The sequence below is a fragment of the Arvicola amphibius genome, chromosome 12 (assembly GCF_903992535.2).
Source record: "Arvicola amphibius chromosome 12, mArvAmp1.2, whole genome shotgun sequence".
In the NCBI taxonomy this organism is placed as follows: Eukaryota; Metazoa; Chordata; class Mammalia; order Rodentia; family Cricetidae; genus Arvicola; species Arvicola amphibius.
This window is the reverse complement of record NC_052058.2, coordinates 60549902-60561029: the sequence shown is the minus strand read 5'-3', so window position 1 is coordinate 60561029 and position 11128 is coordinate 60549902. Positions and strand designations below refer to the sequence as shown.

Below are 11128 nucleotides of genomic sequence, written 5' to 3'. Positions count from 1 at the left end.
TAGTAGTTGCCTATCTGCAAGCCAAGGAGAGTGGCCTCTGAGGGTCTAAGCTGCTGACCTTGACTTTGGAAGTCTAGCCTCCAGCAACAGGTAAGAAAATTGTTTATGCTGTCTAGTCATAGAGCTGTTTGATAAGGCTGCCCTAACAAACCAACACAAGAATACGGCCAAGAGCTTCCAGTGCATTTGGCCTGGAGAAAAGTGGAAATGCCCTCTCTTTGGCACTGTTTAGGGAAGTGCCTAGAATGTTGGCCTTTGACTAATGATTCTTTCACTAAGGCCCTGTGTTTACTCTCACGAGGAGATAACTCTTGTGGGGTCAGTTGAAGTTCAGACTGCTCAGTGTGGGGCTGGAGATTTCCAAGAAAGGCACAACAGTTTAGGAACAGTTTCATGTATGGCTCAGAAATACATTTTTTAAATAGATCTTTTGAAATCATGTCTACAACAATATGACTGTAGAAATTCCACTTGGGCTGCATCTTTTGAAGATCGTTATGCTGAACCTAGGGCAACCATTTAGGGCTCACTTACACATTTGATTTATGCCTGGCTATGGGCTGGAATCAAAGATGAGGGGGTGGCTGGGCGGTGGTGGCGCACGCCTTTAATCCCAGCACTCGGGAGGCAGAGTCAGGCGGATCTCTGTGAGTTCGAGGCCATCCTGGTCTACAAGAGCTAGTTCCAGGACAGGCTCTAAAAAAGCTGCAGAGAAACCCTGTCTCGAAAAACCAAAAAAAAAAAAAAAAAAAAAAAAAAAAAAAAAAAAAGATGAAGGGGTAACAGACAATGTTGGTTTCATATATTCTGAGTGTAATTGCTTAAGATGTCTCCCTGAAGCAGTATTTCAATGAATACTAGTTTCTCTTCTTTTGTCCTCTTTTATCCCCTATGTCTCAAACTGAGAACTTCAGGATACGTCAAAGTATTGCCACTGTTATGCCCAAATCACGGAGTTCCCCCTCAAACCAACCAGAGACCAAGTCCTGTATGTAAAAGCAAAGAGCCTTTATTCTTACACGTTTGCAAACTCAGACTCTCTATGTCCAGTGTATTGGAGTGACTGGAGAGCCCTGAGCTCTGTTAGGGTTGGGGTTTTATAGTAGTGAAGGTCGGGGTGAGAGATTTCTAAGGTTCAGGACCCCTGATTGGCTGATATCTGTCTAGGGGTGTCCTGATGAAAAGCAACGGATGTGTGCTGGCAGGTGATCCTATCTACAACGGTTAGAATGTTAGGAATTTCTTTTTGGGGGGTCTGTTCCTTGAGTGGTGCCTGGGTAGTCTCAGTTTGTGGTCTTTCTTGGAACCAGGTATTGCCTTAGTATAAACTACTGAGACTCAGGCCTCTATTGAGCTTGTCATGACTGGGTCCTACATTCACATGTCAGAACATTCAAAACATTAAAGAGAAGATTTAATTAACTCTTGTGAAGCTTTATAATTTCTTAGCATTTTTTCTTTTTTGGATTTTTTTTTTGGTTTTTCGAGACAGGGTTTCCCTGTAGTTTTTTGTTTTGTTTTTTGAGACAGGCTCTTGATGTGGGATTCCCCTCTGTATGCTATGAATATGTTTTATTGCCATTGGTTTATAAAGAAGCTGCTTTCAGCCAATGGCTTAACAGAATATAGTCAGGCTGAAAGAATATATATATATATATATATATATATATATATATATATATATATATATGCTTTCTGTTGCTGTGCTAAAACACCATGACCTGGTTACCTGGTTTTGGCTGAAGGTTCCAGAGGAATAAGAGTTTGTCATGGAGGGTGGGCAGACATTGCCAAGATGTGGGGTAAGGTAAGGGTGTAGAGGAGAGGGAGAGAAAGAGAGGGCAGGGACTGGCCTGAGGTTTCCTATTCTCAAAGTCCCACTCCCATGATTGACACTTCCCCAATGAGCACCACCAACTGAGGATGTAGAGTTCAAACTCCAGCCTGTGGGGGCTATTTCCCACCGAAACCATCACACCTCTAGACTGGTTTTTATGGTGGCTGTACAATCCCACTAGCAGTCCCAAATTAATTTTTTCATTTTCAGTCTTTAAACCAAAGACAGAACACAGTATAGCACAGGTATATTAGGAAACATTGAAAAATTCACAGAGCATCAGCAGATTTGTGTATATCTAAAAATAGCACCGATCTCTTTTAAAGTTCAAGGTAAGAAAAATATTGTTCTATAATCTGGTACAAAACTGTTCTATAATCTGGTACTTGAGAGGTGAAGACAGGGGACTCAGGTATTAAGGTCCCCTCAGCTACATGGTGAACTTTAGGCCAGTATAGGCGGAGTCTTCCTGTCCAGACCATCTGCTTCCAAATAACCAGCACGGAGATTTAGAATTATTTATAAATAATTAATATTTAAAAATATTAATATATAAAAATTATTAATTAATTAATATATAAAAATATTGCTGGGACAATAGTTCAGGCTTGTTACTAGCTAACTTTTACATTTTAAATTAACTCATATTTCTTATTCATACTCTGCCACGTGGTGGTTCCTTCTTTCAACACAGTATGATCAGGCCAGCCTTGGTTATACAAGACCCTATCAAGAACAGCAACAGGTTCTAACTGTAGTTAATGTCTTGCAATTGATTTTTGTTTTATTTTTCTCTCAGTTATTTGGTTGGTTTCTATTTGTTTTAGACAGAATCTTGTTGTGTACATAGCCTGGGCTAGTCTTTAGCTAGAGATCCTCCTGCCTCTGTCTTCTGAGTCTTTGTATTACAAGAATGTGCCACCAATCAGTTCATCATCATTACTTGCTTTATTTTTTTTTCTGTTTTTGAGACAGAATCTTACTCTATAGCCCAGGCTGACCTCAAACTAGGGGCAATTATCCTGCCTCAGTTTCCCAAGTACTAAAAGTGTTATCCACTATGTTTGGCATAATCAATAAAATAGTGATTTTAATGATGCCCATAAAATAAATTTTATAAATTATTTATTGAGCTGAATATGGTGATTGTGATAGTTTGAATGTAATTGGCCCCCATAATCTCACAAGTAGTGGCACTATTAGGAAGTGCAGCTTTGTTGGAGTGGGTAAGGCCACACTGGAGCAAGTGTGTCACTGTGGGCGCAGGCTTTGAGGTTTCCTATCCTCAGGATACCACCCAGTGTCTCAGCTGACTTCCTGTTGCCTGCAAGATAAAGGACTCTCAGCTACTCCTCTAACACCCTGTCTGTCATGTTCCCAGCCATAACGATAATGGACTGAACCTCCAAAAGCTGTGAGTCCCCTCAATTAAATGTTTTCCTTGTAAGAGTCGCTGTGGTCATGGTGTCTCTTCATAGCAATAGAAACCCTAAGACAATGGTACACACCTGCAATCTGAGCATTTAGGAAGTAGAGGCAGGAGGACTGTAGTAAGTTAGAGACTTGGTGGGTGTACAAAGTGAGTTCCAGGCCAGTGATGAATGCGCAGTGAAACCCAATCTCACTACACAAAATTTACATAGGGAAATAGAGATAGGGGGAGTCACTGACTATTTACTGTATGCTGCAAATCAGTGGTTTTACACAAAGTGGTTCATTTTAGTAGTATATTAGTGGTGGAAAAATGGGCAGAATTTAAATTTCTAACCATTCCACATTAAAGTTAAATAAACTAGTAAGCCAGGTGGTGGTGGCACATGCCTTTAATCCCAGCACTTGGGAGACAGAGGCAGAAGTGTAGACAAGGCTGTCTACAGAGTGAGATCCAGGACAGCTCGAGCTGCACAGAGAAACCTTGTCTCGAACACCCCCTCCGTTGTAGGAGGCTGCTTGTTTGTTTCCCAGCCGCCCAGATTCCCGAGATAATCACACAGAAACTATATTATTTAAATCACTGACTGTCCAATGACTCTAGTGTATAGCAAGCTCTTACATATTCAATTAACCCTTTTTTTTGGTTTTCGAGACAGGGTTTCTCTACAGTTTTAAAGCCTGTCCTGGAACTAGCTCTTGTAGACCAGGCTGGCCTCGAACTCACTGAGATCCGCCTGCCTCTGCCTCCCGAGTGCTGGGATTAAAGGCATGCACCACCACCACCAGGCTTCCAATTTACCCATTTCTATTAATTTGTGTATTGCCACGTGGCACGTGGCTGTGGCTTACTGGGTAAAGTGCCATCCAGGAGTCTGTATCTGGCGGTGGGGAGAGGAAGGGGCGAGGGGGAGTGGGTGGAGGCTCACAGAGGTATGCTTGCCTCTGCCTCCTGAGTGTTGAATTGAAGGTGACCAAGTCTGGCTTCAATTTCTAAAGGTTTTTGTTTGTTTTTCAAGACAGGGTTTCTCTGTGTGATATCTTGGCTGTCTTGGAACTCGCATTATAGAACAGGCTGACCTCGAACTCACAGAGATTTGCCTATCTCTGCCTCCTGAGTGTTGGGTTAAATTATATACACATATAAACTTCAACATCCTATTTAATTCAATCTTTTAATTAGTTTCTAGTTAATTTCAAGATTTTAGTAATGTTTTTTGTTTTGTTTTAACTTAAATAGCAAAATTAAGAGGCGAGATATTCATTTTTTTTGTTTGTTTGTTTTTCTAGACAGGGATTATCCTGGCTATCCTGGAACTCACTCTTTGGACCAGGTTGCCCTCGAACTCAGAGATCTACAGGCCTCTGCCTCCTGAGTGTTGGGATTAAAGGCATGTGCCACCACCCCTGGTGAGAGATTAATTTACTAGCTAAAAATTATAAATAGATATTAATTTGGGAGTAAAATTTACACTATCTCTTTTTTTACCCTTGGAGAATTACCACATCTCTTTTAAATAAACGTGGTCTCAAGGGGCACATTATCTTCCATATCTCACTTCTAGTCTAATTGTGGGATTCAAGACAAACGACTGCTTGCAGGTTAGTTTTATTATAAACAGTTGTTTCTTCAGGGATGTTGTTCTCCTGTCAAGTATTTGCTTAATTTTGTAGTTAAAATGAACTTTGAGCAACCTCTGTTTTTAACTTACTTTTAGTTGAAATATTGAAACAAGTTTAACTTTTTAACAAAATCATATTTCAGAGGGTACTTTGAAGGACTCTTGCCAACTGAGGTATCCCTATTCCTATTTTAAGGGACTTTCCTGATCGAGGCTGTTTGCAATGGAAGCTGAGTTACTTGCTTTCACTTAAACAGAGAAGTTGGCATGTCTGCCTAGCAACAGCAGCCCAAACCTTCTGTTGTGGAAGGTTCCCTAGGAGTGAGAAGGGAGGAGGAGGAACAGGATGAACAGATTAATCTGATTTTCCTAGTAGGGGACAGAGGCCTGGCTGTTTGAGGAGGGACAGGTTTTCCAAGAGATAGCTTTTAGGTTAGTACATGGCTGGACTAACCTTAGGACTGCTAGAAATTAGGTCTGAGTTTACTGCGAGAACCAGGCTCTTATCTGTGTTCCTGGGTGTTCAGCAGACGACTAGACTGAAGAAAAATAGTACAGAACTCTCTGTGTTTACCTATGCATAAGACTGATTCATTTTAACTTACAAGTTAGGCACAATTAGCAACTGATGATAAATAGAACAATTATAACAATGTATTAGAGAAATCCAGAACTCATGAATTATTTCTGGATTTTTTCACAGCATTTTTGGTTTGTAGTTGTCCAGAGGTGACTGAAATCACAGAACCTTCAGATAAGTGCGGACTACCAGATTCAGTAAAAAGATTATAGATTTAGGTCACATCAAAAGCAGCAAACATATTCAATAAAGATGCCAAGAAATAAATATAAATAAAATATAATTAATGTAAATAAATATGAATATAAATAAGCTGAAATTTTTACTACCATGAAGTTACAATTAACAACAAAGAACTTTTCCTAGATGTTTAGGAAAGGGTGTGGTATTTTGGAGATAATTATAAAAACTACTTGAGCTGATGTGGTGGCTCACACCTTTAGTCCCCCAAAGTTAAGAGGAAGAGAGGCTAGCCCCATGAGTTTCATTATGTGTTCTAGGCCAGCCTGGTTTATAAGAGCTAGTTCCAGGACAGGCTCCAAAGCTACAGAAAAACCCTGTCTCAAAAAAGAAAAAAAAGAAGGAGGAGGAGGAAGAGGAGGAGGAGGAGGAGGAGGAGGAGAAGAAGAAGAAGAAGAAGAAAAAGAAGAAGAAGAAGAAGAAGAAGAAGAAGAAGAAGAAGAAGAAGAAGAAGAAGAAGAAGAAGAAGAAGAAGAAGAAGAAGAAGAAGAAGAAGAAGAAGAAGAAGAAGAAGAAGAAGAAGAAGAAGAAGAAGAAGAAGAACCAAAGCCTAGCCAGGCATGGGGACATACACCTGTAATCTCGCTCTCAGGTGGCTGGGGATAGGGATTTCTAGGCCAGTCTGTGCTATAGGATAACTTGTTACAAAAACAAACCAAACCCAGGCAAACTAAAACCAAATCAACCAACTAATCAACCATCAAAACAAACCAATAATCACCAAGTTATTGTTTATTGAGGGAGAGGTAGAAGTTGAAGTTGTTGTTTTGTTTTGATTTTGATTTTGATTTTTTGAGATAGGGTTTCTCTGTAGCTTTGAAGCCTATTCAGAAACTCGCTCTGTAGACCAGGCTGGTCTTGAACCCACAGAGATCCACCTGTCTCTACCTGGCCTCCCAAGTGCTGGGATTAAAAGCGTGCACCACCACAGTCTGACTATTTGTGGGTTTTTTGTTATTGTTTTTGTTTGTTTGGTTGGTTGGGTTTTTTGTTTGTTTGTTTTTTTCGAAGCAGGATTTCTCTGTGGCTTTGGAGCCTGTCCTGGAACTAGTTCTTGTAGACCAGGCTGACCTCGAACTCACAGAGGTCCGCCTGCCTCTGCCTCCTGAATGCTAGGATTAAAGGAATTTGCACCACCGCCCGCCCACCAGCTATTTGTTTTTTAATTAACGTTGGTGATTTTACACCGGAGAAAGGACAGACTGGTCAGGGGGCACACATATTTAATCCCAGCACTCAGGAGGGAGAGGCAGGAGGATCTCTGTGAATTGGAGATCAGCCTGGTCTATAGAGTGAGTTTCAGAACAGCCAAGGCTACATAATAGATAGGATCTCTCAAAAAACAGAAACAGAAACAAAACAAACAAACAAAACAAAAGAAAGGACAGAATCACAAATTCTCTGCTTTCACAACCAAAGCTGAAGCAAAAAGAGTGCAGCGTGGGGAGTATTAAAACAGGTGTTGATTTGAGGATTATTAATGAGAAATTAGTACTTCATTGTATTAGGATTCCATTTCTGTTCTCTATAACAAGTGTTTGGCTAAACTGAATTCTGTCAAAAAAAAATTATGCCCATTTTCCCAAACTAAACCAGCATCTTTATTCCAGTAGGAGTCAAAGCTGTCTGCAGAAAGTTCCAAAGTTTAGAAGTTCTTTCCTCCAAATCTTTATCTCTCCTTTTGGTATGGAGTACCAAGACAGCTTAAGAAGCGTTGGAGCAGTCCCATACAGGCCTTGGGGGCAGAGGCTGGACTCTGAGGACTCAATAAGAATGTTGACAAAGGCAAAACTGGCGGGACAGAGGCCGAGATAAAAGAAACCATCTAACACACACAAACACACACACACACACACACACACACACACAAACACACACACACACACACACACAAACACACACATATACGACATACACAGACGGACACACACACATACACACACGGTTGGGAAAAGGTGGGACGTACAAAGATGCAAGAGTAGAAGAAGGGTCCAGAGTTGAGAAAGTGACAAGCTCAGAGGAAGCGGGAGACTCCGTAGGAGCGAGCCTACGGGCACCGCCTGGCTAGTTGCCTGCCGGGATCAAAGGCACTAAGACCACGGACCCGACGGGCGGCGGGGGAGGAGGTGGGACCAGTTTCCCCACTCAGGGCGCGATTGCGCTCGAGACACGGGCGGGGCGCGTCGCCCGCTCAGGGCAGGGCGTTGGGGCTGGTGACTCAGAGCTTTCTTCGGGCCACGCCCTTTGCCGGCCCCGCCCCGCCTAGTTGACCACGCCCTCCACTCCGTTGGCCCCACCCCGTGAGGAGGAGCCTCGCCCTCATCTCCGCCCCAGTCTCGGGGCGGGCCGGAGTCTGAGGAAGAGGAAGGGGACGAGGACAACGAGCGACGGGCGGCGGAGGACGCGGAGGAGGAAGGGGAGGCCGACCAACAAGATGGCCCCTGCTGCAGGAGCAGCCTCAGCAGCAGCAGGTGGGGGGCTGGAGGCGGCGCTGGCGGTGGCGGCTACGGCCGTGGTCCCGCGGCCTGGGACAGAGTCAGAGTCGATGGTGGCGGCGGCGGCGGCGGCTGCCGCGACGGTGGCGACGGCCGCAGGGACTCGGAGCTGAGAGGAGCTGCTGCTCGGACCAGCGCGGTGAGCAAGTGGCGGGCGGCAGCGTGCGGAGCGGGGCGGCCGCGGCCGAGAACAATAGGCGGCGGCGGGGATGGTGCTGTCCTCACCCGCCCTGCGCTCGGGACCGGCCCCGGGGCTTGTCAGTGGCCGGCGTCCTTTAGGCCTCAGGCCTCCGCGTGCCGCCCGGAGGGCCTGCCGGGGTAGGTAGGCCGAGGAGCGGTGCAGACACCGCCCTGGACCAAAAGAAGGCTGGGAAGGCGGGAGGGGTAAGGGGTCCGAGGCTGCCCGGTCTGCGGTCCCTTGGAGGACAGCCGGCGGGCGGAGAGTTGCTCGTTCGCAGGAAATGTTGTTTGGACCCCTGTCTGTTCGGTGGGGGAGGGAGAAGGCGCCTGTAAACAGCCGCCGCTTCTGCCCGGCTGCCAGGCGTGGCTGCTCCCTCCCCAGCCCCCTTCCTCGGCCAAGTGGGTTTTAGGGTGTCGGTTTCCCTGGAGTTCCTGTAGATACACCCTATTGGCCAAGGCGAAAGTATGTGCAGGTGCCTTTTTCAAAAAGGCGTAAGTGCCACAACAACAAAAATACACAAAATATGGTTGTCGGTAAAGGATGGAGTTCTAAGGGGTGGACCTTTCCTAACACCATTCTAAACATCAGGTCTCTAAACATCACTGGACTCACATCCCTGTGAGAATGAACTGAAACAAGGGCTCTTTTGAAGCAGCAATAATATATATAACTCTTGACATCCCAGAATAGTCTGTGAAACTGGAAACAAAGCCACTTACTGGCAACTCGGAGACAGATTAAGGTTTGAGCAGAACTTTTCCAGCTAGCCGTTTTGAATTGTGTACGGCAGAGGAAATAACGTTAACCATTCTGGTACAGTGACGATCTTCTCTGAAACACTCAGGAGAAGACTGGTTCATCTGTCCCCTTAGGATTTCTTGTGTCTGTCCCGTGTTCTTGATATTTTCGCCAGTTTGCCCTCAAAAGTAATTGGAATGGAATCTAAGATTTCAGAAACTTTTAGCCTGACATTATGATGCATGCCTATAATCCTAGCACTCCCGAGGCTGAGACAGAAAGATTCTGAGTTCAAGACTGACGGAGACCAGTCTCAAAAAAACCAAATTAGGGCTGGAGAGATTGCTCAACGATTAAAAGCAGTACTTCCAGAGGACGCGGGTTCAATTCCCAGCACCCACATGGCACCAAACAACTGTCTATAACTCCAAGATATGACATCTTACATGGATATATATGCAGGCAAAACACCAATGCATATAAAAATAAATAATTTAAAAAAACAAATCAACCAACCAAACACTAAATAGTGGAAACGTTTACTGATAATTTTCAAAAACAAGGAAGAGTTGTGCTTTAAGAGCCTAGGCTTCGGTGAGACAACCCTTCTTTTATATTAGTTTATTATACTTCAGTAATATCTTAAAACTTAAAAGTTAACTATTTCTCCTAAATGTTAACTTTTAAAGTCGTTTACCACATGTATTTTCAAGTAAAGGGGGAAGAGGAGAATTCTATTCCAGTTTCTAGTGCATATGCAGAAAATTATATTAAAAAGCTTGAATGCATTCAAGGAACCTGCGTAATATTCACTTGTAGGATCTATTAGGGACTTTGTATTTCTTCCTTTTATTGTTTAAGAGACAGGGTTTTTGTTGTAACACAGGCTGGTCAGGAATTAACAGTTTTCCTGTCTCAGCATCCTGAATGTTAATTTTTTTTTTTTTTTTCCTGTTTGAGACAGGGTTTCTCTGCATCCCTAGCTGTTCTGGATCACAATCTGTAGACCAAGCTGGCCTCAAATGCAGAGATCCACCTGCCTCTTCCTCCTGAGTGCTGGTATTAAAGGTGTTTGCCACCACTGTGCAACTGAGTTAGCATTCTTTTTTTGTTTGTTTGTTTGCTTGTTTGTTTTTGTTTTTTTCAAGACAAGGTTTCTCTGTAGCTTTGGTGCCTGTCCTGGAACTAGCTTTTGTAGACCAGGCTGGCCTCAGACTCAGAGATCTGCCTACCTCTGCCTCCCGAGTGCTATGATTAAAGGCATGTGCCATCACTGCCTGGTGAGTTAACATTCTTAAAAGGAAAGTTGACCTGTACAAACAAAATACTGGCCAGACAGTGGGGGTGCATACCTTTATTCCCAGTATTCGGGAGGCAGAGGCAGGCAGATCTCTGTGAGTTTGAGATCAGCCAGGTCTACAAGAGCTAGTTCCAGGACAAGTTCCAAAGCTACAGAGAAACACTGTCTCGAAAAATGAGAGGGGGGGGGGGAGAGGGGGAGAGAGAGAGAGAGGGAGAGACTGATTGATGATAGCTTTTGCCAAAATTTCTAGGGTAAATTTCTAATTAGAATTTATCTCTGTCATTGTTCAGTAATATGAAATTTAATTAGCAGTACTAGTTTCTAGTAATGCTGCAAGGATTGGTGGTGAATAATTGTAAAATGTAAACTGAGCCATCTTGTTTATGATTTGAAGTATAGTATAGCAGATTCATATCATCAATCTTATTTTATGCCTTAGCATAGCATTGTCATGAATGAATTGATCTTTGGAGTCATGGAGAAACAACTTTTACATGGTTCCTGCTAATGTTACTTGTGACTTTTGGAGGGGGTGACTTAGAATTTCAGAACACTTTCTTTTTGTTGTTGAAGAACTCAAATTGGTTTTTCTTTTCATACTGAAAATTTTTTTTTTTTTTTGGTTTTTCAAGACAGGGTTTCTCTGTAGCTTTGGAGCCTGTCCTGGAACTAGCTCTTGTAGACCAGGCTGGTCTCGAACT

The 11128-nt window shown here is 43.4% G+C and overlaps 1 protein-coding gene across 1 annotated transcript in view; it reads left to right on the top strand.

The window, feature by feature from the left end:
* The first annotated feature begins 8086 nt into the window (after positions 1-8086).
* Positions 8087-11128, top strand: part of Rc3h1 (ring finger and CCCH-type domains 1) — an 80767-nt gene continuing 77725 nt past the window's right edge. The window contains exon 1 of the mRNA XM_038348963.2: positions 8087-8344. The gene's annotated coding sequence lies outside the window, so the exon portion shown is untranslated. The remainder of the gene's footprint in view (positions 8345-11128) is intronic.